The sequence below is a fragment of the Crassostrea angulata genome, chromosome 9 (genome assembly GCF_025612915.1).
Source record: "Crassostrea angulata isolate pt1a10 chromosome 9, ASM2561291v2, whole genome shotgun sequence".
Classification (NCBI taxonomy): Eukaryota; Metazoa; Mollusca; class Bivalvia; order Ostreida; family Ostreidae; genus Magallana; species Magallana angulata.
The window spans coordinates 36,976,955-36,990,715 of NC_069119.1; the positions used below are offsets into that span (position 1 = coordinate 36,976,955).

At 33.6% G+C, this 13,761-nt stretch overlaps 2 pseudogenes; one reads left to right on the plus strand and one right to left on the minus strand.

The window, feature by feature from the left end:
• Positions 1-4,418: 4,418 nt before the first annotated feature.
• LOC128162323 (uncharacterized) lies at positions 4,419-9,356 on the plus strand (annotated as a pseudogene).
• A 784-nt stretch (positions 9,357-10,140) lies between these two features.
• LOC128162324 (bifunctional 3'-5' exonuclease/ATP-dependent helicase WRN-like) lies at positions 10,141-12,345 on the minus strand (annotated as a pseudogene).
• Between the last annotated feature and the right edge of the window lie 1,416 nt (positions 12,346-13,761).

Below are 13,761 nucleotides of genomic sequence, written 5' to 3' on the forward strand. Positions count from 1 at the left end.
ATCCAGATCAGCTTTTTTTTTAATTTCAGTTTGAAAAAAAAAATGGTTAAGATAAAAATCAAAGACACAGTATAGAAAAAACATAATGAAAAAAGGTAGTTTAACATGAAAAGCTCTTTTGTAAATGTGCAAAGTGCTTTTTCCTGCGCATTTCGCGAGATATTATTAGTCCCCTACCGGTTTCACCGGAGGGGACTATAGCTTTCCTCTGCGTCGGTCAGTCCGTCTGTCTGTCCGTCCATCCGTCCGTCCGTCCGTCTGTCTGTCCAACTTCAGTTTTCCACACATGTTTTCTCTATGCGTTTGGGGAATAATATGAAATTTGCTGAACAGCTTCAAAATATCAAACTACAGATCAAGTTTACACTTTTGTAGCGTCTGGTTGACATATTTTCGAAAAAAATAATTTTTTATCCTTTAATGTTCGGGTTCGATATCCTGCGTAGCGCATTGATGAAAAAGTGTTCCGGTCAATTTTTTCTTTGATACGTCGATCAATAGAAAAATTATTATCTTTATTTCTTATCATTTAATTAAACATTTTCAAATCAAAAAATGTGAAGTGTCATTGATCAAAAATGTAAATAATGTAAATGAAGCGGCGCGTATGAATACAAAATAACAACAGCAACAATATTCAAAATGGATACGCCTTCAGCTGATGTAGAGCTATTGAACTGAATTTAATGGATTAAACACAAATAGTGAGTTAAAATCTGAACCGGCTGAATTGAAAACGAAAGGAAAATACATGCGATAGCTTGTGATATTATTCACTGTGCAGAAAAATTCGTAATAACACTAGTTTTCATGTGAGATCGATGGAAAATGCAACTGGACATAACCATCCAAGTAGAAGCGATCGTGGACGAAAATAGTTGATATGTCGACAAAGAATAGTATGTATAAGCGACTTTTGTAAACATTGTGGTAACTATATAGCCAGTGATGTACTTAAATGGTATACTATAGTATCTGCTGCTTGGAATGCGGTGCTTATTCTGAATTTCTGATGACCGATCATGTAGGGTACTGTGTAAGTTTAAAAATCATCGTTACCAAGTTTGAACAGCAGTGTTACCGTGAAAGTGTATGGGCCTATATGTTCGTTATGATTATTCTGGAAAAGGAACAGCCAGCCTCGCAGTAATGTTGATTGATCTGAAGCAGACGAAATCGTGGGAAGACGCTTAATTTTCTATTTCGTGAATAAGATATTGTGTTTTGTTTATTTTTGAAGGTTAAACTTTCAAGTTTTTATGTTTAGAAAGTTGTATTTTGTTTGCTGACAATAAAACAGACACAACTTAACACTTTGTTGACAGTGTTTATTTTGGAAATTCCCGTTCTATAAATAGTGTTTGATCGGAGCAGTTGATAAAGGTAGATCCGGCTAAAATTTTATTGATGCAGGTATCAAAGAAATTTTTCGACCAATCAGAAGCGCCGATATCTCATCAAACGAATAAATATTAAATGATTCATAATACAAACTATCTGGACAATGTACAATAATACATGTAGATCCTGTATAAATAAAATCAATTTTTCCCTGGATATTCTTAGGTTTATAATCATTAGTCCCTTTTCTAACAGGATGATTTTATAGTCATATCATATGTTGAGTATTGCAGTTCTCAAAAAGATCCTTAACAATAGTTTATATATGGGATATAAACGTACATCAAACTCTGAACCTTCTCGTGAGGCCAAAGAAGTGTCAAAGTCTTAACAATTATGAGGAATCATCTGGCTGATTAGTTTCTGAGAAGATTTTTAAAGATTTACCCTATATATTCCTTTGATAAACTTTGACCCCCATTGTGGCACCACCCTACCCCTGGGGATCATGATTTTCACAACTTTGAATCTACACTACCTGAGGATGCTTTCACACAAGTTTCAGCTTTCCTGCATGGCTAATTAGTTTCTGAGAAGTGGCCCAAACCTATCCCAGGGGTAATGATTTTCACAAATTTGAATCTACTCTACCTGAGGATGGTTCCACACAAGTTTCAGCTTTCCTGGCTAATTAGTTTCTATGAAGAAGATTTTTAAAGATTTACTCTTTATAATCATATGTTAAACTTCGACCCCCCCCCCCCCCCCCCATTGTGGCCTCCACCTACCTACAGGGGTTATTAATTACACAACTTTGAATCTACACTACCTGAGGATGCTTTCACACAAGTTTCAGCTTTCCTGGCTAATTAGTTTCTGAGAAGAAGATTTTTAAAGATTTACTCTTTATATTCCTATGTTAAACTTTGATCCCCCATTGTGGCCCCATCCTACCCCCGGGGGTCATGATTTTCACAACTTTGAATTTACACTACCTGAGGATGCTTTCACACAAGTTTCAGCTTACCTGGCTAATTAGTTTCTGAGAAGAAGATTTTTAAAGATTTACTTTATGTATTCATATGTTAAACTTCGATCCCCCATTGTGGCCCCATCCTACCCCTGGGGGTCATGATTTTCACAACTTTGAATTTACACTACCTGAGGATGGTTCCACACAAGTTTCAGCTCTCCTGGCTAATTAATTTCTGAGAAGAAGATTTTTAAAGATTTACTCAATATATTCATTTGTTAAACTTTTACCCCCATTGTGGCCCAACCCTCAGGTGAGCTAAAAAGGTTAAGTTTACAATACAATAAGTTGTTAAAGTTGGTTTCTGGAAGAACAGACTTTGAAAATTTTCTTTATAAATATTGACAAATATTTTACTTTTTTAATCTTTAGTTTTTAAGATCTGTGTACAAACATAGAATTGTGAGCAAATCTCTGTATCTTGCTTATAATTCGAAGCTTAACACTCAAATATGGTTAGTAAATAAAAATTGTAAACAATTAAACACAAGAAACATGCACTACATGACTGTATAACAAATAAAGAACACTATTTATTTTATCGAAATGAATCATATATATACATGTATATGCCTACATATTTCCGTCAGCGATATCAAACTCTATTTAAACTGAATAAACTCGAGAAAATGCCGAGCATCTCAACAAAACCTATTGCAGTAATCTACCATTACACAAAAGATAATGCCGAATTACCGATAGAATGAATTGTATTTTAGTACCCCTACATCAGATTTTGCTTAATTTGCGCAGGTAAACAGTTAATTGTTTGATTTATCGAAGTCTCTGTTTGATTTGATACGTAAAAATCACGAAATACAGACGATAGTTTCCAGGTTACAAAGCATACAACTAATGAAAACGAAACGAAAATCAGAAAAAGCTAATACCAACGTCATGTGTGAAAACTGCCAACGCATTGAAATATTTCTTTTTTTCGATTTACCAAAATCGGCACCAATATATTTTGCATGTTTCAAAATTTCCCTTCATACGCGAACTGTTGCACAACAAGCAAATTCATCATAGTCAGATCGACCCTTTTTCGTATAATGTCATGGCTGCTTTAAACAAAGAACCTCGTTTCAGAAGTATGAAATACGAGTCTTGGTAAAATGGACATCCATGCTCAATGGAAAACCCGGGCCGTAGCAAAATAAAAGCTGGGGCAAATCGGCAATCGTCAATTCCAAATACGCATTATTTTGCAGCAATATTCACAGCAAATACAAATATACAAGTCCATCAAATATCCTGAAATTTTAATGAGATTGACAAATTAATAACTGCCAATCTTTTGTTTTGCCTAGGCCGAGTCTTGCCTACCCATTTTACCGGATGCCGAACCCGAGGCTATTAAACTGATTGAAATACGCCTTTCCTATATTATTATTTTGTAATAACTCAGATTTGAAACAGAATTACCCCTTAATTTTTGCAATTTATATTTTCCTTCCCATAAGGATAATTTATGCTAAACTACGTTGAATTTGCCACGGTGATTCTTGAGAAGAAGATTTTTAAAAATGCACCCCCCCCCCTTTTCTACAGTTTCAATGTTTTCAATTTATATTTGCCCTCCCATAAGGATGCTTTGTGCCAAATTTGGTTGAAATTGGAAAAGCGGTTTAAGAGAAGAAGTTCAAGGATATATGCTAACTAGACAAAGCTCAGTATTATTCAATTCAACATATGTAGTAATTTTATTTTTTAATTGAAGACCAAATCATGTGTCAGAATTTTAATGAATTGAGTATTTGTCATAAATTTTAGGAGAATAAAGCTGATAAACATGACACTGTTTATAAAAATGAAGAAGTTAAGGTATAGTGTTCATGATGAAGTTTAGGTTTAGATATTTACTAAACTTATATTAATATGTTGGTCAATTATTTTTCTGATGAAAATTTATTTTCAGTTGATTATACTGACAAGTTCAACTCTGAATTCAGTGGCATCGGAAGCAAATTGAAAGTGGGGGGGGGGGCTTTATAGACTCATCAGAAATCTTGAAAAGCAAACAAAAAGGATTATGGTTATGGTTATGCCTACTTTTGCACCCCCCGGTTCCGACGCCAATGTAATTAATATTTGTTATATATGAACATGAATGCGATATATCATGTTTTCCATTCTGCATGTTTCGTAGGCACAGCTATGCCTTATTTTGTCATTAGTTTAAGTACGGATCAATGATCATCTTCTAATTTGAATGAAAACTTGAAAACAATATAGTAGATCATACTCATAGATTACTGATAGTATATATTGAAATTTTTGCAATATATACAAAATAGATCAAAGAAGAAGTGATCAGTAATCCCATTCATATTGTTAAAAGTTTGACTGCTTTTTTTTTGTTTATTTGTTTGTTTATCTATATTACTTAATGTACTTATGTATGTCATAAGTTTGTTCTTAATTTTGTTCTTTATTTTGTTGACAGATATCAATACTCTAGAATATGCCTCAAGATGTATCTTTAATTTGTCAAATATTGACAAATATTTGCATAACTATGAAGGAAAGGATTTATAATTATAATGAAGCTAAGCACGACTTGTAAATGGAAAATTTATCATTATCATTATCTGCAATATTTTTATTTAGCCCTATAATGCCTTACCCATCTTACATGTATGGATATATTTACATTGAAAATAATGCTTGACTTCTATAAAATTATAAAAAGTTGAACAGTAAATAAACCATGGCAGTGTAAAAATGTAATAATCAACTGTACATGAAAATGCACCATAAACACAAATTGCACTTAATGCATAAACATTGTAAAATCAGGTGTAGTGAGTGTGAATTGAATTTATGTGTACCTATTTATTGATTACTGAGAATACTGAAAAACTGTCTGTTTGCTAGTCATGTTAAGCTTATATCAAATTATTCAAAGTACATTTCAAATATTAACCCTTCAATGTGATTATCATGCAAATCAGCTAATTTTTTAATATACTTACTCTTATTAAAGGTATATGTGCATTACCCAAGTGGAAAGAAAACAGCCCTGATTACTTCGGAAGTTCACAGAAGCATTTGCCGAACAATAGTGGAGGAAACAATGTTGAAAGGACCATTGTTAACAACCTTTGCTCATCTCACCCTGAGGAGGTTACAAATGGGGCAGCGAAAATGATCAAAAAGAGGCACTTGCTCTTTGTAAGAGGGGGTCGGGGTCCATTCTCCAGAGTAAGGACTTTAAAGATTTTTTTGAATTTAAGTGGCAGCAAATGAAGGAAGAACTCCAAAGAAGATGCCCTACAATTCTTTCTTTACTATCAGCTGTAGTAAGTGACCAGGAGCTCTCCAGTGATAGCAAATCAGTCATCCATGTTATGGAATCTGCTGCCATTGCATTGCATGGGAAAAACCAGGAAATGTCCCTTTTCCAGTACATGATTGCCTTTGTGTTAACTCATGGTGGATGTATTCAAAGGGTATGATTATTAACAATGTTATATATTGCCTATGTACATAATTCAGTAGCAAAACAAATACAGGTACAAGCAATTAATTTTTGCTTGCAAGAGTTAAAGGCTAAAAAAAAAACCTTTCCTATTGCGTATTACCTTATGTTAACTTCTCAACCAACCAAACTTGGTACAACCTGCCTTCGGGGGGATTGGGGGGGGGGGGGGGGGCTCTACAATAGGGGACCAATGGTTTAAGTCTTGTAAAATACGGTATGGAATTATTTTGATGCATGTTTGTATTGTTTTGTAGGATATTGAACGACTGTCAAATATTGGATTATGTGTACATCCGAAGACCATTCATAGAAAATTAGAAACTTGGAAGGAACTAGTAGATTTGAAAGTGAAAGAAATGAGGGATTCCTGGGCTGATAGTGGAAATGTGAAATATCAATTAGTCGGGGACAATTGGGACAAGAACATTTTGCCATCTTACAGGACTTCAGAACGAGTAACACTGTCACTGCATCTCTTCAACGTCATTGCGGTTCAAGATAGAGTTCCACCCTTACCGGATCTCCACAGAATAGAAGAAAGAGATGCCAAACAAATCTGTGAATTTATACCCTCTGTTGCTGAGCAAAAACAATTAATGAGAGAATTAGTGTTCATGTTTGCAACTTCCATTATTGAGCACAATCCTCAACTTCAAAGGGTGTACAGCTCTATTTATCCAAAGCATTTGGATCACCCTTACAGTCATTTCTCTGGGCTAAAAACATTCCAAGTAATTATTACACATTTATTATATACTATTGTCAATGTTAGATTCAATAAGATATCTAGCATTTCATTTACGGTAATAATGAAAAATGACTGGTTAAAGAATAGTTTCTAAATTATATTTTCAGTACCCTCTTGGACTGTTTGACTGTAATGAAAACAAGACCCAAGAACTCATTGCTCTTTTGAAGAAACTTTCCAATGACTTCATACCATACAAGAATGGAAACATTGTTGAGCCTGTGTTTTTTGGAGGTAAATATTATTTTGTCTTTAGGCTATACTTGTAATTTTATAACATAAGAAATGTGTAATATTTGTAGATGTTAATTTTATTATCCAAATTCCAAAATAATGATTTTTTTGTCAGAATATTATTTAAAGTTTTGATATTCAATTTAAGGTAAGTGCTGATTGTAGAAAACATTGATATTTTAGGGGACATATTAACAGACGAGAGAGTTCAATCAGCTCAAAAAGCTATGAAGAATGCAGTAACAGCAAGAGAAAAATTAGAAGGGTTTATTTGCAAAATAGAAGATTTTCATAGGCTGATGAATTTCTTAGAGGTTCCTATCTAAAAAAAATTAATAATTCTTAACGTTTTGTTTGTCTTTGTTTCAAGATAAATTGTGAGACTTATTTGCCGAATGAAAAAGATTCAAAAAGTTATTATAGAGCATTTCTCTTTCTTAACATCTTTTGAGTTTTCTCTTTATCCCTTATGGTATATGTATCAAGTTGACTATTTTTATATTATTATTTGATCATGATTATGTTATAGGCAATAGCCAAGCTGACTTTCAGCACAGAGAGTGGACAAGATCCTGGGACTCTTTATTTCTACAGAAATCTGTTGAACCATAGAGGTGTGAAAGGTGAAATGAAGAACGCATATCACCCTTACAAGCTCCTTTTCTACACTGTATTTGATGCCATTTGTCAGTTGCTTCTCCTTCATCAGTTCCACCTGACAGAAGCTGATTCGAACATCCCATTTCCAGAGGGATTCCAGGAACTATCAAAGAAGGATAAAGTCGAATGGTCGAACTTGGTGGCAAGTGAATTCTTACAGACATGGTTTTTTGAAAATGAAGAAGACATTTGTAAAGAATTGAGGGAAGTGTTAGATGATCCACAACACTCGGAGAACTACTGGTTGTCTGGTGCACTTGAAAATGAACGTTTGAAATGTCACTTTTGCGAAGCAACATATGCCTTCATGGGTTCTCTTCAAGCACATGAGCAAAGGAAGCATGATGTTCAAATTCCTCCAAAGAAGGCCAAAACCAAAAAGAAGAGCAGATATGAGCTTCAAGATTATGTTTTCATGTTATTTAAACTTTTAATTATTCACAAAAACTTGGACACAGCAGTCGACATGGGGGATGGGGAGCGGTCAGTTAGGTCAGCTAAATACGAATTGCCTCTTTACAACAAGACAAACAAAGTGAAATACCTAATAGGCTCTATTCATCTGACAGCCTTAACTGCATGTACTGGGATACTTCCTGGAGATCTTAGTCAAAGACTTGTTGCAAACAGATTCGTCAATCTTCAAGGTGGACAAAATAACAACATCGCACTCGATGAATACCTTGAAATGGTTAACCGTGACAGTAAAGTGGCATGCACTGGAAATCAGACAAAGGAGAGCATCATTCTTCATTCCAAGGAATATCCGCACTTGGTAAATTTTGTTAAACATTTCGATGAAATTGCAAGTGTACGTCAGAAGAAAGGTTTCCATCATCTACCTTCATATCAAAGTGATGTCCAAAAAGTTCTACAGGATCTAATGCAGAACGATATTCTCGTGTATGACCCTAACAGAACATTTCGCTGTCAAAAACTTATCATTGATAGGAATGCATATGTGAACTGTTTTACAAAACTTCCTATAATGATTCATCGACATAAACCAAATCTGCAATATTGTCGACTTAAGAATATGCTGTATTAAATCTGGACTTTGTTTATGTTAGATTATACATGTACATGTACCAGCTTGGTACTTGCACATGTATGTTTATGCACATGTATGTAATAAAACTTTGTATGATGTTCTAAGAATCAGTTGTTAAGAACTACAAGCAAGTTTGTGTACATCATGCGTATTGGATTTTAATTAACAGTTGTAAGGAAATTACTCTCTGTATCCAAAAGTGGTCAGAAATATTTGAAGTAGAAATTCCAGTCTCTGATTATAAAAAGATATTTAATTTACCTTTTCAGTGTTGCACACAAACTAACGCACACTCTCTTCAGCTCAAAATATTACACAGAATCATATTACATAACAAGTCGCTTTTTAATATGAAATTAATTCCAAGTACGAACTGTAACACAAACAACTGTAATGAAATTGACACTATACATCATAGATATTTCCAATGTAAAAGCATACAAATTTTCTGGAAAGATCGAATATATTGGTGGCAACAACATATAGAAAATGTCAATCACTTAACAATGCAAGATGTCATATTTGGTATCTACAAAGTAAAAAATGTTCCACTAAATTATTGTATTTTTCTTGGAAAATGCTTTATACATCTAATTCATTCAAAATCTCCTGGCAAACAAATTGAGTTCATTGCTTTTAAAAAAAATTCTAAGAAACAAACTTCATGCGAAAGAAAATTATCTTTGTTCGAAGAATCAAATGCTCATTTTTTTATGAATTATGGCAGCCAATATTAGTTAACTTATAAACTGTAGTCTTTCAGTATTATATGGATTGTCTTGATTGTTTGAAGATTGCTGATTAATGCTTTCTACCATGTTAAAAACTAAGATGCATGTATATTTTAGATCCATGTTAATATTTTAGCTCCATGTCCAAGGTACTCGTATATTGATCTGTTTCCATGCCATTTATCATTTATTCTATTGTGAAACGTTTTGAATTATGTTCTAAAAATATATGTACCATAATTGTTGAGCCAATAAAATATTCACTCACAAAAAAAACAAGTTTGTGTACATCCTGCCTTATGTGCATGGCAATTTTTTAAAATTGTGTAGTACATATGTGTATCAAAATATGTTGAATGATTACCAGTAAGTCCTAGGATTGCAGGATTTTGTGCATGGCAATTTTTTTAAAATTGTGCAGTACAGATGTTGTTGTATCAACATATGTTAGCTGATTAAGTCCTAGGATTGCAGGATTTGTTGTTGTATTCTCAGTTCCTACTATTGTTAATGCTATTTTACCAAAACATGTCCAATGGAAAATTATTGAAGTAGTGAAAATGGTGGGTGAGCAGACAGGCAACTGAATTTAAAATATGCATATTCAAAACATCTGCATGCATTTTTGTAATTAAGATATATTTTGTAACAAATATTTTCAACAAATTTATTCTGTATGTCACATAAGAATTTTTACAGCTATAGTTCGCATTCCTACAAAGAATGCCTTATCTGCACTAATTAATGTACCTGTAATTTTATGTTGAACTATAAAAAAAAGAACAAATGTTTGTATCGTACATTAAGTTGGATTTGATATTTCTAATGCTTCATAACATATCACAATAACAACTGATCTTATCGGATTTCAAGGTTAAAGTTCAATTCTGAGGCAAATGTACTTTCCCAACAGTCCTCTGTATTTTCTGAATTATCACTACAAGTACTGTCCGTGTCAGTTAGAACTTCATTCTCTAAAAGTCTCTCTAAAAGAAGTAGTTCACAATTGTCACATTTACAACCTTTTTGGCAAATATCACAACAAGTATGTACCCCTGTGTCTTTTCCTAGTTCTTTTAAATCCGAGTCCATCAAAAATGCCTCATAATATTCAATCTTCTGCAGTCACTTGAACAAAGAATCTCTTTCATATCTTTATTTAAACGCCGCAGATGATAGGAATTAAACAGTATCATTGCTATTGACTGTTCACCATTTCTTCCTATTCTACCTATTTCTTGAACTAAATCTACAATATTGTCAGGCATTCCAAACAAAATAACAGAACAACAATTTGACACATCAATACCCATTCCCAATGCATTTGTACATATAACTAGTCTTTTTTTACTACTGTTTGTTTTATCTCTCAAAATCTTAACTATTTCTTCCTTTTTGGATGGGGAAGTTTCTGAATGAAACATAACAATTAAGGAGCCAAATGTCTCCTCATCCAGCTCTTTAGAAAAATAAGAGTAAAGTTTTGACACATCATTAATACTGTAACAATACAACAGGGTTTTTGGAAAATCACCAGCCAATTGTTTCAAACCATCTACAAGCCATGACATTGCAATTTCCAGTTCATTTGAAACCTTACACATTGAAAGTTTAATGTTGGCTTTGTTTGGAGACTTGAAAATTTCCACAGTGTTTGGTCCAAAACACAACTGCTTCATTACTCGTTTCTTAATTTTTTGTGTGCAGGTTGCACTCAATGCCACAACATTGGCTTGTGGAAATAAAGAACGCAGTTCTCCAACAGAAGCAAACCACTTTCTGAAAGCTTGTTCATTTAGTCCACTTATGTCTTCACCCCTGAAAAATAAAGGACCACATGATCATGATGTTTTACTCTATATTTCATACTGTTGAATGATTTTTATTCGTGGGGGTCAATGTTCATGGACAGCCAACATTTTCCTGGTTCATGGGGACGTTATTTAGTTGGTAGTAATCGGGACAACTTTAATGAATATTAAACAATGCTTGTATATATGTTTGTGGGAATGTAAATTCGTGGGCTAGGATTACCCACGAAAGCCATCAACATTGGTCCTCCACGAACAACAATGATTCCACAGTATTAGTCTAAACTTGAAATACTGGTTCAGTGTTTAAGCTTTAATATTTCAGTAGATTGAAAAAAAGCTTATTTTGATTAACTCTGCCAATTGAGAAATATGCCTATGTGTGACATTTATTTCAGCAGATTGAAAAGAAGCTGTTGCTTACAGCAGTTACCAATACTCAACAAAACATTACAAATATAAACATTCTTACGACAGCATCAATTTTAATCTCTGTAAACCATTATTCAGAGAAAGTTATGGAAGCCTGGAATATAATTACCATGTTGCAATGGTGTGGAACTCGTCTATAACGATGGAACAAACTTTAAACTTTGTTATGCCCTCTCTCCACCCAGCATTATTTATAACTCGTTCTGGGGATGCATTATATGATATCTATTTCCCCATTCAGGATACGGGCATCGCTTTCTACACTTGATCCTGTAAACACTGTACATGTAATTAATCTTAAGTTGACTTCAACTTCAAGTATGGCGAGGGGAAGTCCAGGAGAGGGTGTTATTATTTCAACAGTTCAGACACGTTTACTCATTAATATTGTTACATTGTAATAGAAGTGGGTCATTGAAATAATTCAGAAAAATACCATACCTATGTATGCTGCCGAAACACTTTTTATTGTTGCTAACTTCGCCACCTGGTCCTGCATCAATGCAACTAAAGGACAGCACACTAACATTACACTTTGGTTAAAATCTGCTCTTTTCTCGCGAATAACCGGCAAGAATACGTGAAAAGGAAGCGATTTTCCAAATCCTGTTGGCAATATAACTAAACAGTCTTTCCTGTCCAATAATATATCCAATATTTGTCTCTGTTACGGCTTTAAAGAGTCAATACTAAAACTTGACAATGATTTCTTCAATGCTTCATCTGTGTCCGCCATTTTTAAAGCTATACCGAACATGAAATGAAAAGCGTACAGTGATTGGTTAATATGAAAGAGTTTCATTGGCTGACCCTTGGTCATGAAAGTTCATTCTGACGTGACCCTGTACGGGATGTCTTCAGATCTTTGTGTAGCGACATCGAATTTGTCAGAGCGGATGTTTTAATCAGATTGGGATATACGTAAAACCATTTATTATAACATTTCAGTTTTTTGTGAATATTAATTAAAATGTACCTGGGTATTCCTTTCTGAAATTGGATCCCTAATGTAGGAACAGCCTACTCCTCAAAACTTTGATTTTAGCGAGTTTTAAATCTATAGTATTTAAGTTGCTTTCACTAAAGTTACAAATTCAAAGTGGTGAAAATCATGATCCCAAGGGGTAGGGTGGGGCCACAATTGGGGGACAAAGTTTAAGAAAAGAATATATAGAGTAAATCTTTAAACATCTTCTTTTCAGAAAGTAATCAGCTAGGAAAGCTGAAACTTGTTTAGGAGTATCCTCTGGTAGTGTAGATTCAAAGTTGTGAAAATCATGATCTCCGGGGGAAGGATGAAATAAATTAAAAACCTTTCATTTTAAATAAACTACTTTGAAGTAGACAAAAAAAATGAGCGTAATAAGTGGCGCAGGTCTTGGTGGATCTATTTCAGTAGAAGTTGCATCAAGATATATGATTGCACTGATATATTGAAAAATAGCTCAGGGATTGAATATATCTACCTTAAATATATCAAAATATACATATGAATTAAGGGTAGAATAAGTAAAATAAAATGCGCCATTTCATTTTGTGACTGCAAGGTTTCAGTTTTGGGGGAAAGAACGTTCAAGATAATGCTAAGAATAATGTGAAGCAGAACAAGGCTTAAATAAATAAAACTATATCAGAAAATGTGATGCAAGTTCATTATGCAGCTACTTACATCGGACAACTTTTGATTAAAATGTACCATTAATTATACAGCCACTCGCATGTTTTGATTGTATACGCCATTTATGTATATATATAATCATTTTTATGTATATATGATATATATTTGCATTATATATTATGATATGATGTGAATAATGAAAAAAATGTATATACAACTATATAAAGTATTTATAAAATCTTTTTGATTAAATGTCGTAGCTTAAAATGATTCATTTGTCGTGGCCATTTTGAGACTGCATCGATCTTCTTTTGAAGAAGAGCTATGTATACGAATAATAGAAAATGTCCAAATTTACAAGATAAATTATATGGAATTGTCATTCTTAGTAATAGTTCATAGCTAAATAAATTATACATGAAGACTTTGGATAAATATAATGGTTACCTTGTTGACCATCACGCCTCATTAAAACAGAACTGTTGCATTTGGAAAGGAAGAGACGGGAGAGGGGCTTGATCCGCCTTTTTCAAAACATACTTTTATCTGAAATTTACATAAAAATAACCCAGGTTTGACGCCAACGCCTACGCCACCGCCATAGCCGGGGTATAGCAT